Below are 14714 nucleotides of genomic sequence, written 5' to 3'. Positions count from 1 at the left end.
TTTTTTCCTATTGGACCTAGACCAAAAACTTAAATTCTCCTCATAAGAACTCTGCATGGGGATTCTCTGGACATATAAAATATCTCCCTATCCCAAATATCTTTCCTGGCAGATAAGAAAGTGTGTGAGGATTTGTCTTTTCTCATACAATTTCACTATATAAAAACTCGAAACTGATCTCAAAGTTCATTTTTTTTCCTATTGGACCTAGACCAAAAACTTAAATTTTCCTCATAAGAACTCTTAATGGGAATTCTCTGGACATATAAAACATCCTCCTATCCCAAATATTTTTCCTGGCAGATAAAAAAGTGTGTGAGGATTTGTCTTTTCTCATATAATTTCACTATATGAAAACTCGAAACTGATCTCAAAGTTCATTTTTTTTTCTATTAGACCTAAACCAAAACTTAAATGCTCCTCATAAGAACTCTGTATGGGGATTCTTCGGACATATAAAACATCCTCCTATCCCAAATATTTTTCCTGGCAGATCAGAAAGTGTTTGAAAATTTTTCTTGTATATCACAATCCTACCATTTAGTTTTTTTTGGTAATAAATAAATATGCATTGCAAAAAAAAAAAAAAACAAACCAAAGTTTTGTGGTAATAAAAAAGAGAAATAAAAGAGAAACTTAATGATTTTATGGAAATTTAAAATGAAATTATAGAAAAGGACGTGACAAGGAGTAGGTATAGAGATAGATATAGGTACATACATTGTGCTGAGTATTATGAAAACATACAAATTTATATATTTTTTTTTCATAAAACTAGCTAGAAAGGAACAAAAAGAAAATACTACTCACATAAGCAATTGGTAAAATATTAAGGATTTAAAACAATAATCCGGATTCAGGAAATGCAGGGAAAATAAATTTCAAAATATAAAAATGGCGAGCAAAAGTATTAAAAATGGCGAATCAAATCTCAAAATAGGTATATCCGTATCAAACTATAAATAGCCACCCTTCAAGCAAGAAAACTGAGTTCATCAAAGAAACTCCGACCTCAGACCGCGAAAATCGGGCTTGCACTCACACACTTGCAACTTTTTGTGTATGAACACAAAGTCGAACGAGAATCGTGGTGAAAAATGAGAAAAGGAAAAGAAAGACAAGGCCAACAAGAGCCAAAGCGTCATGTTGTTATTTTTTGTTGAAGTGTTTGGTCGCGTCGTGTCTCGTGTCGTTGTTTGTATAATGTTAGTTTATTAATTATAAACAATTTTATTAAATTATAAACAATATGGAAAACAAAAAAAGGTATGTTTTATATATCGCTCAAAGTGTTTATGTTAAAATGTTGTTTCTTCTTGTGTTGTAGATGTAATCTCTAATGATGCAGAAAAATCTAGAAGGTGAAACATGCGATTGGGTATCTAAAAAAACACCAACAACAGCAGCAGCATCAAATGAAATAAAATGAAAAAAAATGTATTGTATTTTATATTGTATTTATTGTGAAAATTTCGTTTGCCAAAATAAAATAAAAAATAAAACAGTTTCAGTGAAAAAAAAAAATAAATCTTGTTCTTTTTTTGGTCGCAAATGCGAAATGTCATATCTTTCTTATTCCTCTTTCTGGTAGGTTTTCGCTGGTCCGGCTCAGGTCCGCCTTCGGCTCCGTTTTCTCGGAATAGAGATTTTCACCACACCAATACATATGCAATCGACTTCGCGGTGATTATAATTTCCATACTAATTTGAGCCGCCTTCGGACCAGTTTCTGATCCGAAGTCGGACTCAGCTCCGCCTCAGGTGGAGCGGATTCGGACCGAGGTCGGACCTGTTTGCTTGAAGGGCAGTGATGAATGATGATCAAAATGGTGGAAATTTAAAAGAGACCGCAATACATATTTGTCTTTTTCGAACAGAGATGGTTTTCTCATTTCAGAAGATCGATTTTTACGTTATCGATTCAATTGTTTTGAGGATCCTTACTATATCATGGTGTGAACATATATAAGACTTAAGGCTGATATGACACCATAAAATTCGTTGTGCTTGCGAGATTTTTATTCGTAAAAAATCAAAAACTATAATTTTTTCAGCTTTTCTCCACATTTTACTTGCGATATAGGTACTATTATCAAGTTATCCATTCAGACAAAAAAAAGTTGGGATGACGTTCAAACATGAAATTACGATGATTGATGATGCGAAAAAAATGGATCTCGAAAGTCCGTCTGTCTGTCAGGATGTCTGTCAGGATGTCTGTCGGTCTATATAAGGAGCTTCAGTTTGTAGATCCCGTACGGAGGCAATTTTTGATTTTTTTTTGACCAAAAATAACGGTACCTCTCATATTGCAATTTTGGAAAAAATAAATTATCTCAAAAAAAGCTCGTACGATTTTAATCAAAAAGTTCAGGTATTAGTTTTGAAACAAGGTCTATCTTAAAGTAATTTTTTTTTGTTAATATTTACTAACGGTAACTACCATCATAAAACCGTTTTATCAATTCCTGACTATTTCCCAAGTTATTGGTTCAATTTTAACGATTTTTTTTTTTTAAGCACAAATATTTACATACATTGCGAATATGTATGTAAATCAAAAATAAAATTTTGAAAATAATTTTTGGATTTTTAAAAAAACTTTAATAATTTTTTTTTGTAAAATCGATTTTTGAAAACCGAACATTGCTTTTTTTTAAATTCTTTAATAAAAAAAAAATAAAATAAATTAAAACAAAACACAAAATTCGTTCTTAAAATAAAAAAAAAAATTTTAAATGAAATTGAGTTCCAAAAAAAGTATGCAGTTTAGTTTCTTTTATAAAGATTTATTTTTAGAAAAAAAAATTCAAAATTGCTGGAGCCGTTTTTTAAAAAGTTTTTAAATTAATAAATTATTATGTTATTTTGTGGCAGTTACTTATCAACGTAGAAGAATAAAATTTGAAGAAAAAAAAATCAATGTTCGGTTTTCAAAAATCGATTTTACAAAAAAAAAATTTTAAAGTTTTTTTAAAAATCCAAAAATTATTTTCAAAATTTTATTTTTGATTTACATACATATTCGCAATATATGTAAATATTTGTGCTTAAAAAAATCGTTAAAATTGAACCAATAACTTGGGAAATAGTCAGGAATTGATAAAACGGTTTTATGATGGTAGGTACCGTTAGTAAAGATTAACAAAAAAAAATTACTTTAAGATAGACCTTGTTTCAAAACTAATACCTGAACTTTTTGATCAAAATCGTACGAGCTTTTTTTGAGAAAATTTATTTTTTCCAAAATTGCAATATGAGAGGTACCGTTATTTTTGGTCCAAACAAAATCCAAAATTGCCTCCGTACGGGATCTACAAACTGAAGCTCCTTATATAGACCGACAGACATCCTGACAGACAGACGGACTTTCGAGATCCATTTTTTTCGCATCATCAATCATCGTAATTTCATGTTTGAACGTCATCCCAACTTTTTTTTGTCTGAATGGATAACTTGATAATAGTACCTATATCGCAAGTAAAATGTGGAGAAAAGCTGAAAAAATATTAGTTTTTGATTTTTTACGAATAAAAATTTCGCAATCACAACGAATTTTATGGTGTCATATCAGCCTTAAGTCTTATATATGTATGTTCACACCATGATTTAGTAACACCCCGCCTCCACAGGAGATATTTTTCTCTAACTCAATGTCTAACATCTACATCAGGCATGTCAAACTTGCGGCCCGCGGGCCGCATGCGGCCTACATTCTATATTTGTGCGGCCCAAGCTTAATTTAGGTACAACTTGCATTTTCAATTTTTTTACATTCAATTTCTGTAAAAAAAAATAAAATTTAAATGTCTATAATGAACACAAATTTCTCCATTTCAAAACGATGTTGTCCGTTTGGTGAAAAGGTAAGCAAACATTTTTTGTGTTGAAAAAAAGCTTTTTTTTGCTGAAATTAGCATTGGAGAAAATAATTGTTTATTATTATTATTATTATTATTATTATTATCTTTTCTCCAGTGCAGATGGGAAAGCAGCGAAAAAGCCCCACACGGTTTGTTTCAACCTAGGTGAATTTTTGGGAAAAAGCTCTTAATTTGTTTATTTGTAAAAAAATGATTTATGTCGAATTCCAAACATCCAAAAATTCGATCTGCAATCGACTTATTGTCGCTACTTTTTCTGAAATGAATTCTAATGAAAAAAATTCGCTTTTTAAATATCTTTTTTGAGAGTTAGTACCTAATCATTTGCAAATGGAGGTAATCGAAATCCAGTGTGACTCCGTTTTAAGATCTAAAATCGATGAATTTGGGATGCCTGAATTTTTACCAACTTCCAAAAAGGAGGAGGTATTCAATTCGCCTTTAATTTTTATTTATGCTTGTTACCACTTAACTTTGGACTGAGTTAACCAATTTTGATAATTCTTTTTGTATTGGAAAGCTGGGCCCTGCAGTGTGGTTCCATTTAAATTTTGTCCAGTTATGGCTATGGAAACTATGAGAAAAACCATAAAACCCAGTTTTGAACTATGGAAGTCGGTTTAGTTTTTTTGATAAAAATTATTATAAAAGTATCTACCAATCAGATTGGAGAACACTCGAAAATTGGCATATGAAATAATTTGTATATTTAGAAGCACTTTTCGATGCGAGCAGCTGTTTTCACTAATGAATGTAATTAAGTCACCTGTTAGATCCAGAATTACAGATCTAAACCTGGGGTGTTTTAAAAGTAATAACTTCTAATAAATTTTCCCCACAAGTAGAGAAGATGGTAGCAGAAAAGAAATGCCAAGTGTCAGGCAGAAAACATTAATATTACTACATAATTGTTCTTTTATAAAAATAAATCTGTTTCATAAAAATTCTAATTGTTTCTTTTTTTTGCGGCCCATAGAAATGTATACCCTGTTATTTTGGCCCGCGAAAGCCATTGAGTTTGATATGCCTGATCTACAACATAACAATTTTTTTTTCTTGGCTGGGCAAATTTTGTTCGGACAATTCATTTCATATGCTTCGTTCGCCAGAGGATGATGTATGATTTTTTGCGGACAAAATTTATTTTATGTGGTCAATTTTGTATGAATACTTTTTTTTTTTTAATTTTTTTCAATTTGTACATGTACCCATTGCTTGGTCTGTTTTTTATTTGCCTTCCAAAAAATAAACAATTTATTTTTATAAAAATCAATTATAATAAATTCAAAATTATTAAATAAATTCAAAAAGTATAATATCATTTCATGAAATCTAATTCATTTCAACATAAAACATGCAAAAATTCGGAAAACAAACAAATATATTTTGTCGTCCGCTACTACGGAGACAACCTTCTTCATGAGAGGACAAAAAATAATGAAAAAACTGCAGTTCCAAAAGAAAAAAAACACATCTGTCAAATTCGATGTTAGACAATCGTGTTCAGACAAAATCGAAGACACGGTTGTCTAACATTGAATCATAACAAGAAATGGTGAGCCTACACAAGACATTTCTTGTTTAGACACGTCAACATGACAAAAATTATGTCCTGTGGAGGCGGCCTGTAAGGATCCTCAAAACAATTGAATCGATAACGTAAAAATCGATCTTCTGAAATGAGAAAACCATCTCTGTTCGAAAAAGACAAATATGTATTGCGGTCTCTTTTAAATTTCCACCATTTTGATCATCATTCATCACTGGCTATTTATAGTTTGATACGGATATACCTATTTTGAGATTTGATTCGCCATTTTTAATACTTTTGCTCGCCATTTTTATATTTTGAAATTTATTTTCCCTGCATTTCCTGAATCCGGATTATTGTTTTAAATCCTTAATATTTTACCAATTGCTTATGTGAGTAGTATTTTCTTTTTGTTCCTTTCTAGCTAGTTTTATGAAAAAAAATATATAAATTTGTATGTTTTCATAATACTCAGCACAATGTATGTACCTATATCTATCTCTATACCTACTCCTTGTCACGTCCTTTTCTATAATTTCATTTTAAATTTCCATAAAATCATAAAGTTTCTCTTTTATATCTCTTTTTTATTACCACAAAACTTTGGTTTTTTTTTTTTTTTTTGCAATGCATATTTATTTATTACCAAAAAAACTAAATGCTAGGATTGTGATTTACAAGAAAAATCTTCAAACACTTTCTGATCTGCCAGGAAAAATATTTGGGATAGGTGGATGTTTTATATGTCCAGAGAATTCCCATGAAGAGTTCTTATGAGGAAAATTTAAGTTTTTGGTTTAGGTCCAATAGGAAAAAAAATGAACTTTGAAATGGGTTTCGATTTTTTATAAATCTTCAAACATATTTTGCTCTCCTAAACCGTTATTGCAATGTGTAGATATAGGTACAATAAAGGAGCAACAAGTTTTAATAAATATATTCAATTATGTTAATATATATCCTTTTTTTCAGTTGCATTTTGGTTTCTTTACAAAAAACCGGATGAAAAAAAGACTGAAAATGCCGAAAGCATTGTCAGTCTCGTTTTCAGCAATGCTTGAAGCTCTAAAAGGGCATGAAGTTTTCGATGAAAACAAAAGTTTGAAACCCCGTACGCACAATGTATGGAAGGAAGTCTGCAATACGTTTCCGGTCAAATTCAACCCGGAAACACTGCAGTCGTATGTGAGAGAAAACCGTGGCCATCTCATGGAAGATTTAAAGAGGCATTTTAAACTTCCAGTAGCTGCTGTTAGTGAAAGCTTTCGACTAGACGACTCATCAGAGTGCGATACCAGTGCTGAATATTTACCCAACAACGTAAAAATCGCAAAATTTAAGTGTCCTCACAAATCCTATAATTTGGTATTAATTGATGATGACTGGAGAAAAATAAATCCTTCCAACAAAACATATTAGGAAAGAGGGACCAACGCAACGGCAGAAACTTCCAAGTTCTAAGAAGTGGCTGGACTCATATAATTTCACGAGCATTTTATATGAAGTCGTCAATACCATGCGCTTACATTTTCAACTATGCTGAGGTATTTAAGTATGCGGAAGCTGAAGCATATCTGAAAATTCATGGTTCCTGTAAGCAATGTGGAGCAACGTTCGATGCTCATTGTCTTCAGGAACCTAAAGTTGATGAAGGAATTACTCTGAGAGTCAACACATACGACACGAGTGGTCTTCCGCACAGTGCCAAACGTCCAATAAGAGGTGAAGAGCGTTTTGAGGTAGGTGAGCAGCTTGTCCTTAAAAACCCACAAATGTGGCGAAATGAGATGGTAGATGACATGTCCTTTGGTGACCCAGAACCTCCATACTTGCCAAACAGTGCTGCAATATGAACAATTAAGGATTAAGCTGTAAACCGGCAATTGGGCGTCGATGGAAGGATCGGTGAGATTCAGTCCTTAGATAAACTAAAAAGTCAGGGCAAGTATGCAGGTTACATAAAGGAAATTGGCCTCAATCGCTTTTATGTGTTTTACTGGTCTCCAATGCAAATGCATATATGCAATGACCTAATAAGAAAATTTAAAAAAATTGAGATCGATGCAACGGGAAAGTTGACCCTAGAAACCATTTCGTCAAATGGAGAGAAAAGGGTAACTTACCTATATCAAGTTGTTATGAAGGGATATGGAGGAAAAGGAGTGCAACCCTTATTCCAAATGATCTCCGAAAAACATGACGCAAATCACATCACATACTGGTTGCGAGAAATACTGAGACATGGGGGATCAAAACCACTAGGAGTTGATTGCGACTTTCAACGAAAGAACTTTGGCAGGATATCTGGCAGATTGCTTTCGATGGTTGCAAAATGTCGAATTGCAATATCCTCTATTGTGCTATATTCGCATTGATATTGCGCACTTGGTTAAAATAGTTTGCCAGAAAAAAGTTTTCAAAGGAAAGCTTCCAAAAGTTAAAGATTATTTTGTAAGAAGCGTAGGGATAATGTCTTCGTGCAAAGACATAGAAGATTTCAAAGAGCTTTTGCTTGGCACTTTCATCGTTGCTGAAAGCGAGTATGATGGTTCGAATGAAAGAGGCGAAAAAATTGTGTGTTCCAAAAAAAAATCAATAATGTTAGAGAGGATGAAAAGTTATGTCATTCCAGAAAACATACTGGAGGAATCTTATTCAGATCGTGGATATGACCACCTCGACCTTGATATCTGCAGCGAAGATATCAAAACATATATAAACAATATCTATGAGGAAGCCATGGTTGAAATTAAGTCGGCAGAACAAACTGAAACTGGCAACGATCTCTACTGCCCCGGGATCACAAAGCACCTAATTAAATTTGCCAAACACTTTTCTCTTTGGACCAATGTTATGTCCAAATATTTTCCCTGGGCATCTGATGTGGCTTCATCTGCTAGATGTGAGGAATATTTCAAAGATTTAAAACACCAGGAATTAGGCCCCAATTATCGGCCGATGCGGGCAGATAAGTTTGTGGTCAAACATATAAACTCAATTGAGAGAGTTTCCAAATTGGGAAAGGCAAAAGGGTTAAAGAGGAAGCATGCAGTTGAAGAAGAAACCTGTTTCAACAAGAAACAAAGCGGAAAACAAAGAAAAACAATGCAAACAGACAACGACTACCTAAAAAATGAAGAAAATTGGTTTGGCCTCAATCCCGAGGCAAAAAAGAAAATATCGAATGATATAAATGAAAGGGTTGAGTCATTTGACTCCCTTCAACCACCACCAGAAAAAAAGTGAGAATGAATTAAATCGAAGGGGCAAATATGTCAGACCGTGTCCTGACATTGAATTAATATATGGTCGCCCTATTCGGAAGAGGAAAGGTGAGATCTTATTAAATGCAAGCCTTTGCGATCCTGTCGACATAGAGGGACAAAAATTGTATGTCAAAAACACTTGTTCCTTTGATGCAATGAGTGAAGTTTTGGTAAATAGCTATTGTAACTATCCGTTATTTAAAAAATGAAAATGCAAAACAACTCATGAAGTTTTAATCAAAACTGCACCATATTTAATTATTGAAATGCAATTATTTTTAATAGCGAACAAAATTAATTATCCAAAAGGAATAAAAATTTCTGAAATTCCGGAAAAAATTTCTGTTCTTCAAAATAATTTTGTACTAGGAGGATTTGTCCGGTACACATCAGGTCATTACCAAGGCTATTGTCGTAGTCCTTTAGAAAGATGGCATGAAAACGACGATTTCTGTAAAAAACCAAACAATGTAAATAATAACCCAATAGTCCCAGAACTAATATTTTATATAAAAGTTTAAAATATAAAAATAAAAAAGTAATATAATATGTACAATTATTTAAGTATGTTAATGTTATTTTAATAAAATATATGTTTTTTAATTTATATGGAATATTATTTGTTTTTTTTTTTTTTAATTGGCATTGTTTACTTTTTTTTCAGCACTGACTTGACGACTTTTATGTTTTTCACTTTTTCTGAAATTGGTTTCACTCATTCTAAAATCAAATTGAAAACGTTAACTCGCTGCCATTAAAAAAGAAATTATTTTTATTTGAATCAGGAATTTGTCTTGACGTTTGAGTGTTATGATTTTGAGTGGATTCTAATTTGAAATCGAGAAGCATTCTATCTGTCATTTTGTGCAAATGAAACAGTTTCAGAAGACAAAAAAAAAACTATATTCAAAAATATATAAGAAAGCTGATAACAAAGAAAAAATAATACAAATTATTATAATAAAGCTGGTTCGACTTCGTTTTTACTTGCTATAGGTACAGGTGATATAGGGCACTTTTAGGATTCGGAAATCTAACTCGAGATAATCATAATCAGACGATGATGGAGAATGCAAAAAAAGTAGGTTTGGTAATTCTGTCTGTCTAAAGCCTAAACTATTGAAGTTATTTCCTTCAAACTTGGTAGTAAATTGTTTTGATTGATTTCCTAGAAGACAAATTAAAATGTTTTTTTTAGCTACCAAAACTGACGCTACCGGAAATAGAAAAGCTACTTTTATTCTAAAAACTGTTCTAAACAAACAACAAAACGTTCTTTTGGATTTTTTTTTTGATAAATCAATTTTAAGAAAACGAGTGAATGAATATTAAAGTAATGTCTTTATTTTTACACTGAAAAAAAAAAAACAAATTTTGATTTTTAGAAGGTTGGTATTTTGAAAAAAGTTGTTTGTTATAACTTTTAAACTAAGGGTGGGCTAACGAAAAAAAGTGATGTAATTAGTTGGAATTAGAATGGTTAATTGAGGAAAAATGAAAAAAGGATAAATTTTACACTGAAAAAAAAATGTTTGATTTTTAAGAAGTTGGTACTTTGAAAAAAGTTTTTAAGCTATTGCATAGATTTTAACGCAGGCCTGGCATGGGGAGCTAACCAAGAAAAAACGTATCGAAAAATTAGTACATTTATGATGGTATGTGTATATATGCATATGATACGATTGTAGGGGAAAGTGGCCTAAAATGGCACCCCAAGGTAAAATGGCCCCCTGGCTAGAAATCATAGAATCGAAAAAAATTAGAAAGTTTTATGAATGCGATTCTTTAGTTTATCTGGCAAAACCAACATATACGAAATTTCAGCAACTTCAAGCCATTATTTGAAATTTGACAGGTCAAACTGTCTCTATCCACCTCAAAAAGTACACTCGTTATAATTTTGTGAAATTTTTTTTGCAAAAAAAAAGTATAAAAAACATTGTATTTTGGAAAAAGAAGTTAATGTATGTACGCATGAAGTATTTCTTATTAATTTGCTGAAATAAGTTGATTTGAAACGATTTTAATTTTTTTGGTGTAAAAATTAAATTGAAAAAACTCAAAATAGGCAAAATGGCCTACTTAGTGCTCGGGTAAAATGGCATACCTATTTCACATGCCATTTTAAATTTTTTTTCACATTTTCATTTTTTAAAGTGAAAATAGTTGCTATTTATGAACGATGTACAGAGAGGAAGTCCTGGACTGAGGAAAGCCCTTGATTCCGTCAAAAAACCTGGAAAAAAGCATCCAAAACATTCAAAGTTGCAAAAACTACAAAAACGAGACGAGCAACCAACATGAACTGGGTTTTAAATGACTCGGTGAAAGATCTGGGGGGATTAAGCACCACTTGTTCCAAGAAAATGGGAAAGGAGCCCTTTGACTCAATTTCGCATTTAAAATAACGTATGTTTGGACAGTGTGCCATTTTACCCGGGTAAATTTGATCAGTGAAATTTGTAGACGTCTTGAAAATTAAAAAAATTAAATACTTTTTGGAACTTTTTTAACTCGCTAATGAAAAAAATGTAAGAGTAATATATTAAACTTTGAAAAGTATATTGCATTTAAGTTTGAATGCTACTGTTTTTCGAAATACAGGACATTTTCCTTAGGGGGGCCATTTTAGGCCACCTTCCCCTACGAAGCTTGCATGGATGTGTGAATGGTTTTGTTTCAGCCAGAGAGGGTTATATAAATTGTGTTAGACAACAAAGAGAGGAGTAAAGAAGAAGACCATAAATGCTGTGTCTGCAGAATAAATCAGAAGCAAAACAAATTATCTGTATTTTCTTTTCTGTTCTCTTACCATTCTTCTGTTTCTTGTTCAACTTCTTGTGATTTGTGAACGAGTAAAGCGTTGCATTGCGCTTCCGATATTAAATCAGAAGAGAAGAGAAAAAGTATTCTTGTGTTTTCTTATTTTTTTTTGTCTGGAGAAGTTTATGACATGAGATTGTGTGTATGCATGTTGTCAAATCTCAAATGTGACCTTGTTGTTGTATATGAATTGATAGGTAGATAAAAAAAACATAATCATTGGTTTTGTGTAGTGTAGGTAAATAAATTATAATTGCATAAGTCGATAAAAAATGCAATGCAATAGCTTTACCGCGGCAGTCCTCGAGTGACACAAGTCTTTTTTTGTTATAACTTTTAAACTGAGGGTGGGCTAACGAAAAAAAGTGATGTAATTAGTTGGAATTAGAATGGTTAATTGAGGAAAAATGAAAAAAGGATAATTTTTACACTGAAAAAAAAAATGTTTGATTTTTAAGAAGTTGGTACTTGGAAAAAAGTTTTTTGTTATAACTTTTAAACTGAGGGTGGGCTAACGAAAAAAAGTGATGTAATAAGTTGGAATTAGAATGGTTAATTGAGGAAAAATGAAAAAATCATAAATTTTACACTGAAAAAAAAATGTTTGATTTTTAAGAAGTTGGAACTTTGAAAAAAGTTTTTTGTTATAACTTTTAAAATGAGGGTGGGCTAACGAAAAAAAGTGATGTAATTAGTTGGATTTTGAATGGTTAATTGAGGAAAAATGAAAAACAGGATAAATTTTACGCTGAAAAAAAAAATGTTTGATTTTTAAGAAGTTGGTACTTTGAAAAAAGTCTTTTGTTATAACTTTTAAACTAAGGGTGGGCTAACGAAAAAAAGTGATGTAATTAGTTGGAATTAGAATGGTTAATTGAGGAAAAATGAATAAAGGATAAATTTTACACTGAAAAAAAAAAATGTTTGATTTTTAAGAAGTTGGAACTTTGAAAAAAGTTTTTTGTTATAACTTTTAAACTGAGGGTGGGCTAACGAAAAAAAGTGATGTAATTAGTTGGAATTAGAATGGTTAATTGAGGAAAAATGAAAAAAGGATAAATTTTACACTGAAAAAAAAAAAATGTTTGATTTTTAAGAAGTTGGTACTTTGAAAAAAGTCTTTTGTTATAACTTTTAAACTAAGGGTGGGCTAACGAAAAAAAGTGATATAATTAGTTGGAATTAGAATGGTTAATTGAGGAAAAATGAAAAAAGGATAAATTTTACATTGAAAAAAAAAATGTTTGATTTTTAAGAAGTTGGTACTTTGAAAAAAGTTTTTTGTTATAACTTTTAAACTGAGGGTGGGCTAACGAAAAAAAGTGATGTAATAAGTTGGAATTAGAATTGAGGAAAAATGAAAAAAGGACAAATTTTACACTGAAGAAAAAAATGTTTGATTTTTAAGAAGTTGGTACTTTGAAAAAAGTTTTTTGTTATAACTTTTAAACTGAGGGTGGGCTAACGAAAAAAAGTGGTGTAATTAGTTGGAATTTATATGGTTAATTGAGGAAAAATGAAAAAAGGATACATTTTACACTGAAAAAAAAATGTTTGATTTTTAAGAAGTTGGCACTTTGAAAAAAGTTTTTTGTTATAACTTTTAAACTGAGGGTGGGTTAACGAAAAAAAGTGATGTAATTAGTTGGAATTAGAATGGTTAATTGGAAAAATGAAAAAAGGATAAATTTTACACTGAAAAAAAAAATGTTTGATTTTTAAGAAGTTGGTACTTTGAAAAAAGTTTTTTGTTATAACTTTTAAACTGAGGGTGGGCTAACAAAAAAAAGTGATGTAATTAGTTGGAATTAGAATGGTTAATTGAGGAAAAATGAAAAAAGGATAAATTTTACACTGAAAAAAAAGTGTTTGATTTTTAAGAAGTTGGTACTTTGAAAAAAGTTTTTTGTTATAACTTTTAAACTGAGGGTGGGCTAACGAAAAAAAGTGATGTAATTAGTTGGAATAAGAATGGTTAATTGAGGAAAAATGAAAAAAGGATAAATTTTACACTGAAAAAAAAAATGTTTGATTTTTAAGAAGTTGGTACTTTGAAAAAAGTTTTTTGTTATAACTTTTAAACCGAGGGTGGGCTAACGAAAAAAAGTGATGTAATTAGTTGGAATTAGAATGGTTAATTGAGGAAAAATGAAAAAAAGGATAAATTTTATACTGAAAAAAAAAATGTTTGATTTTTAAGAAGTTGGTACTTTTAAAAAAGTTTTTTGTTATAACTTTTAACCTGAGGGTGGGCTAACGAAAAAAAGTGATGTAATTAGTTGGAATTAGAATGGTTAATTGAGGAAAAATGAAAAAAGGATAAATTTTACACTGAAAAAAAAAATGTTTGATTCTTAAGAAGTTGGTACTTTGAAAAAAGTTTTTTGTTATAACTTTTAAACTGAGGGTGAATGAATATTAAAGTAATGTCTTTATTTTTACACTGAAAAAAAAAAAACAACTTTTGATTTTTAGAAGGTTGGTATTTTGAAAAAAGTTGTTTGTTATAACTTTTAAACTAAGGGTGGGCTAACGAAAAAAAGTGATGTAATTAGTTGGAATTAGAATGGTTAATTGAGGAAAAATGAAAAAAGGATAAATTTTACACTGAAAAAAAAAATGTTTGATTTTTAAGAAGTTGGTACTTTGAAAAAAGTTTTTAAGCTATTGCATAGATTTTAACGCAGGCCTGGCATGGGGAGCTAACCAAGAAAAAACGTAACGAAAAATTAGTACATTTATGATGGTATGTGTATATATGCATATGATACGATTGTACGAAGCTTGCATGGATGTGTGAATGGTTTTGTTTCAGCCAGAGAGGGTTATATAAATTGTGTTAGACAACAAAGAGAGGAGTAAAGAAGAAGACCATAAATGCTGTGTCTGCAGAATAAATCAGAAGCAAAACAAATTATCTGTATTTTCTTTTCTGTTCTCTTACCATTCTTCTGTTTCTTGTTCAACTTCTTGTGATTTGTGAACGAGTAAAGCGTTGCATTGCGCTTCCGATATTAAATCAGAAGAGAAGAGAAAAAGTATTCTTGTGTTTTCTTATTTTTTTTTTGTCTGGAGAAGTTTATGACATGAGATTGTGTGTATGCATGTTGTCAAATCTCAAATGTGACCTTGTTAATGTATATGAATTGATAGGTAGATAAAAAAAACATAATCATTGGTTAAGTCGATAAAAAATGCAATGCAATAGCT

General features: G+C 30.9%; 1 long non-coding RNA gene across 1 annotated transcript; it reads right to left on the bottom strand.

The window, feature by feature from the left end:
• Window positions 1-8909: 8909 nt before the first annotated feature.
• On the bottom strand, window positions 8910-9284 carry LOC129905214 (uncharacterized). Its single transcript, XR_008770569.1, has 2 exons — window positions 9236-9284; window positions 8910-9132 (listed from the first exon to the last, which is right to left on the bottom strand). It is a non-coding gene; the product is annotated as an uncharacterized LOC129905214 (long non-coding RNA).
• Window positions 9285-14714: the final 5430 nt, after the last annotated feature.

This window comes from Episyrphus balteatus, chromosome 1 (assembly GCF_945859705.1).
Source record: "Episyrphus balteatus chromosome 1, idEpiBalt1.1, whole genome shotgun sequence".
NCBI lineage: Eukaryota > Metazoa > Arthropoda > Insecta > Diptera > Syrphidae > Episyrphus > Episyrphus balteatus.
This window is presented reverse-complemented; position numbering and strand designations above follow the sequence as displayed.